At 40.1% G+C, this 6,000-nt stretch overlaps 1 protein-coding gene across 1 annotated transcript in view; it reads right to left on the reverse strand.

Moving 5' to 3' along the window:
• Positions 1 to 5,681, reverse strand: part of LOC306669340 (broad substrate specificity ATP-binding cassette transporter ABCG2-like) — a 59,314-nt gene extending 53,633 nt beyond the window's left edge. Inside the window, exon 1 of the mRNA XM_079153269.1 lies at positions 5,603 to 5,681. The gene's annotated coding sequence lies outside the window, so the exon portion shown is untranslated. The remainder of the gene's footprint in view (positions 1 to 5,602) is intronic.
• Between the last annotated feature and the right edge of the window lie 319 nt (positions 5,682 to 6,000).

Here is a 6,000-nt window from a genome sequence, read left to right on the forward strand (position 1 = left end):
AAGTATGAGGTGTTTTCAGGGCAACATCAATGGCCCTAAATGGTCACACACAATTTTAAAGTTTAATATCTTGTCAGCAACAGTGATTTCAGAATTGAAATGGAAGATCTTTGTCATTAGCTTACAATCTCTGATCTTCTCTTCTCTAATGATCTTGCCCCCGCACTACTCCAGTCAAGCATTTTCCCCACTTGTCAGTGTAAATAGAGACGCCTTCCTCTCAGTCCTGACTTTCCATCTTATTCCTTCTGTAACAAGGACTTAGAAACTGGTTTTGCTAAAAACATTGACTCTTCACTTGAGACTTCAAAGGTTCAAAAACACTTGACATCTCTGCCTCCCTATTGCATCTGTCTCCTTTGCTCTGAGTCAGTCACCTTGAATTCCAAGAACAACAGATCTGATTGATAAACATCTTGTGATAAGCTGAAGCTACCCACATCTGGGTAACAGCAACTTTCTTATCACTGCCAACCAGACCCTGCCTGACCAAACCTCAGATAATGATCAGCCATACCACAGTTTAACCAAGACTGAGTGATTATACATACTTCTGGTCTGACTTATCAATATGATCTGGGAATTCATGTCTGTATCCCCAAAGACAAGGCTGGAAATGTAGATTTCCCTTGTCTTCCTAGTAGAACTACAATGTTATATATTTTCTGCTTTTCACCATGATTTTTTCCATTTGGTTGATGGAGAAAATGGCCAGACCTGATTCATTTGGACCCCCAGAGTCCAAATATTCTAATTAAGAAACATTCTCTCTGTTAGCCTTAGCTGATGAAATGGCTTTTTAGATATTCAATCAGAGATAAAGTAGATGGTCAGAGTTCTAGGAGAGAGTCTAGGAAAACTAAAAGGGTGGTAAGTCCTGAAATCAGACAGATTGAATAGAGGGATGACTGTTATTTTGGGCATAAGTTACTTGAACTACTCAAATCCTTTATCTGCCTAAAAGTAGAGACTTCAAAAAGAAATCAGTTGTCACAGATCTCATCCTCAGAAGTGATCAAAGAAGACCGACTCTCAACAAATACAAGACATTCTCACAAAACTATTACAGGCCCCATCTATATCCTGAGGGCCCATTCATCTTAAAGTTGTTATTTTTTTCCCATAAGTAGCCTTCAATCTGCACCTCTTCGCCTATTTAGATGATAAAGAAGTCTCAAATTCTACACACTACTTTGAGTCATATTTTTCTTTGGGTCTGTCTTTGTTTAAATTTTTTCTTGCTAATATGGCTTTTGTTAGATGATTCACACAAATATAAACACTCAACCTAGAGGGGACAACAAAAGTTTTCCTCCACTGTACTGTAGACAAAGAAGTTCAGGGGTTGTGCCCAAGGGCTACGTGTTACATTACAGAGATCAGAAAGCACCACTAGAGGTGTGGAACTTGACAAAGTCAAAAGTCATCAATCTCCTTCCATCCACACATTGTTCAAATCACTTACAATAATCTGGTTCTTGATATGTAAAGAAATCTGTAAAAAACAAAGATCAGAAAAAGTGATTTTCTTCTGTACTGCAGCTCAACATAATGGGGTCAGAATAAAAAGTTCCTGTACTTCTTTCCAATTTCTTTAGCAACATGCAGGAGAAAGAAAATAAGTGAGAGGTAGCACTGTCCACTGGAAACATTCGGCAGATACTTTTCAGCATATTACAGTGACGCAGTCACATTGATGTTTATAGCAGCTCAACTCACAACAGCTAAACTATGGAACCAACCTACGTGTCCTTCAACAGATGAATGGATAAAGAAAATGGGACATATATATATCCCCCCCATTTATGGTGTCCTGGTGTCAATATTATCCCCATTGTCACGGAAGTCCCTACAGAAAGCATCATGACTGATAGCAGACCTAGGGGAAACAGAAAGATTTGCAGCAGAAAATAGGAGTTCATAGAACCCTGCCCAAACTGGAAGGAACTCTGAATCTTCTATAAACAGATGTGGGACAAAGTTTATACCTTAGGCTGTAAGAGATAAAGTTCAGGTGTCTCTACTTCCCAACATAGTAAGGCAAATTCAAGAATTTGTGAGGACACTCAGTTATTGGAGGGCTTTTATCCTTCATTTGGCTCAGTTATTGTGACCCCTATGTGATTTGCATAGGCAGGGTAGTATGGGACTGGCCTAACTGGCACATTAAAGCTTTTAATCAGGCCCAATGGACAGCGAAACAGGCACAAACCCTTGAGACACTAGACACATGGAAACCGGTGAGCTTATCATTCACATCACTCTGGATGACTTTGGATGCAGTTTATTGCAGTTGATTAAGGAATATAGAGCCCTATTGGATTCTGATCACAGTTAAGGAAGAGGGCAAAAGAATGTTATAACTTGTTGAGAAGACAATCGTGTGCCACTTACTTTGTTCTTCTTGCTATGGAGCCCATTGCACAGAAATACCACTCAAGGTTATACAACAGGCAAAGATAAGATGGCTGGAGGAAGACCCATCAGAGGAAATTGACACTTGACTACATCACATATTAAAGCGTGCTGGTCAGAAGATCATGTGAGCCTCTGTGACACTCTGGAAAGTGCCCCTAAAGATGTCTGATGTTGCTGCTGCATGCCAGAACTGTCTTGCCTGCTCTTGGCATTACCCACTGTTTCACGCAGCTTTTTCATTGCTGTGACCTTAAGTCCCAACAAGAACACACAGAGGAGGAAAATTTTGTTTGGAGCTTAGAGTTTCAGAGGTTCAATCCATAGATGGCCAACTCTATTACTCTGAGTCTGAGACAAGGCAGAACATCATGGCAGATGGGCACAAAGCAGAGGAAAACAGCTCAGGACATGGCAATCAGGAAACAGAGGGAACTCCATTCACCAGAGGAAAAATATACACCCAAAAATCATACCCCCACTGACTTACCCCCTTAAGCCATACCCTACCTGTCTAAAGTTACTGCCAAGTTAATACACATCAGTGGATGAATCCACTGATTAGGTCAAGACTCTCATAATCATTTCACGTCTGAAAATTCTTGCATTGTCTCATGCATGAGTTTTTGAGGGACAACATATATCCAAATCATAGCATTCGTGATGACAAAATGCCACCAAGGTGCACACCAAGGAAAGTTACACCCCACTTCAGCAAGGGCAGGTAGACTTATATTGAATCTCTCCCCTTATCAGAAGAGACCAAATATGCATTGACTTGTGTGGTCATGGACAGGCTTGATGCAGTCCTTTCCCAGCAAATGAGCCAATGCAAAGGTAACTATTAAGGGACCAATCGACTGAATGCCATCTATAGTACACCACAGGTACTTGAGAGTGACCTCAAGACTGGTACATACCAGGAACTTTCATACAATCCAGGAGAAGCTGGATTAATTGAAAGAATGAATGGCCTGCTGAAAGAAGTCTCAAGAACTGTGAACAACTCCATGCAGGGTGGAGTGCTTATCTTCCTGAGGCACTGAGGACCCTAAGTGAGCCAACAGACAGCAGTGGCCTGCAGCCATTTCTATGTTATCTCACCCATGGTTACAGAAAAGGACACTTCCACTGAAGTTTAAGATACAAGTAACAATTTACTGCCACTTGATCCTCAAGACAGAATTACAAACAAGGGGCATTAGTTGTCCTTGGACTATATGAGTAAACTCCCAGTTGTTTGCTTTACTGACTCCTTGAGAGGAAGAAGAATATCTAAATTTATAAGTTAAAACTAATATCTTGGGAATCTGGCCCTCAAAGTTTAGGCAATATTACCCTTGAATGTCATCACCCAAGGAACACTTTGTATCAGTGTATAGTGGTGACATATTCCAAAGGCGACTTATTTTTTCTGTGCCCCTGAAGTACAAACAGACAGATTGAGTGGTTCACTTACCTAGCCACGCCTACTATGTAGGCTAATTTACTAACACAAGATTGTTCAGTATCATGAATATTGCTTCATGGAGCTGACTTAATGCTATTTGTACCTATTAAACATTTGCATGTTCTCCATATGTTGATAACAACTAACCTATTCCTGAACTGGCAACAGAAATTTCGTATCACATCAAACACACTGACTGTTGGATCCACTGGAACTCCCTATGACTGCAGCACAAGACCTTCCCTTGACAGTCCAACCTGCAAATGAAGTGGAATGGACTTTGATAGTGGCACACACCTGTAATCCCAGTGACTTGGAAGGTTGAGGCAGGAGGAGTGCAAGTTCAAAACCCATCTCAGAAACTTTGTAAGGCCCTAAGCAACTTAGGGAGACCCTGTCTCAAAATAAAAAATAAAACAGGCTGGAGATGTGGCTCAGTGTTTAAGCACACCCCTGGGTTCAATCCCGGGCACCAAAAAAAAAAAAAAAGAACTGGGTTAAAACATAATACCTCTCGTGCTTTAACCCATGTGTCTAAACAAAATAATGCTATCTTAATAATGCTATCTTAATTAACTTAGTATGTTTGCTAACAGGTGCTTGCTCTTTGTATTGCCCTTGTAACATATGGGTGAAATGTGCTTCCAGAGCCCTGTCCTGAGGGCTTCACAGAAAGCATGGAATGATCAGAGACTCTGAGGGACATGAAGGGGATTTCAAGGCACTGAAGGGGTAGAGTGTTGGACTGAACACTAATCAGTACCCAGGAAAGCTTGCAGTAAGAGAAGCTCTCTAATATGATAATGTGCTTACTGAAATAAGCCAACCCCAAAAACCAAAGACTGAATGTCCTCTCTGATATGCAGATGCTAACTCACGATAAGGGGTAGGGGGCAAGGGAAGAATAGAGTTACTTTAGATTAGGTAGAGGGAAGTGAAGGGAGGGGAGGGATGGTGGGGTAGGAAGGATAGTAGAGCTAATCTGACATTATTACCCTATATACATATAAGACTATACAACCAGTGGGATTCTACATCATGTAACAATCAGAAGAATGAAAAGTCATACTCCATTTATGTATACATTCTACTGCCATGTATAACTAATTAGAACAAACTAAAAAATACATTTAGAAATTTTTAAAAAGAATATGAGAATGAAGGAAATGGAGAAGGGAAACTGATCATTTCCCTCATACCCTGTCTTTAAGAGAGGATCTAAATAGAGTGACCCTGGTTGTAGAGTAATGTACTCAAAAAACCTCTGAGGAAATGCACCTGTGCAGTACGCATGCGGCCTGTCCTATTTATGCCCCATGTCTGTAAGGTGCAGTGTGGCCCTCCATTGTACCCTGGCCCCTGCCATGAAGGATTAGTAAGTAAGTAATAAAATGTCCAAAATCTCTCTGTTGAGTCCCCTAAGTTCTTTCTTTGGGATCAGTAAACAGTATGCTTGGGGCACTTCCAACCCTGGGGTTGAACACTCAGCACTTGAAATGTAGTCATGTGCCTGAGAAATTCAACTTTTAATATTGCTTAATTTCAAGTCAATTTTTGCATACACTTGGTGGCTGTCATACTGAACCCTTCAAAGTCATACTTCTACTCTACTAGGATGTAATTCTTATTGCTGGGTTAGTTATAAATAAAGAAATTTTATAATACCATAAATAACACAAATGCAATATCAAATGTCAAAGAAATCCATTCCTGTTTTTAAAACAACACAAAACTCACCTGCAATCCCAGCAACTTGAGAGGCGAGGCACAGGAGGATCACTAGTCAATCCAACCTCAGCAACTTAGTGAGACCCTGTCACAAAATAAAAAACAAAAAGGGGATGGGTATGCAGTTTAATGGTAAAGCAGCCCTTGATTAAATCCCAGTACAAAACACACACACATATACACACACATATACAAGAATATTTTATTTCTTTCAAAAATAGGGAAGTGCTAAAAACATATAGGAAGATGCTACACACTTTAGGTTGAGACTAATATTTATCAAATGAGCAACTGTCACACTAGTCTAAAAGAAAGTGCTTCTGTTTTTTAGAATACTTTTCTGTTCACTAAACTATGGATCTGATCTCTAAGCAGAATTCACATTTTGTTATCAAAACGCAACATTT

The sequence above is a fragment of the Sciurus vulgaris genome (genome assembly GCF_902686455.1).
Source record: "Sciurus vulgaris genome assembly, chromosome: 9".
In the NCBI taxonomy this organism is placed as follows: Eukaryota; Metazoa; Chordata; class Mammalia; order Rodentia; family Sciuridae; genus Sciurus; species Sciurus vulgaris.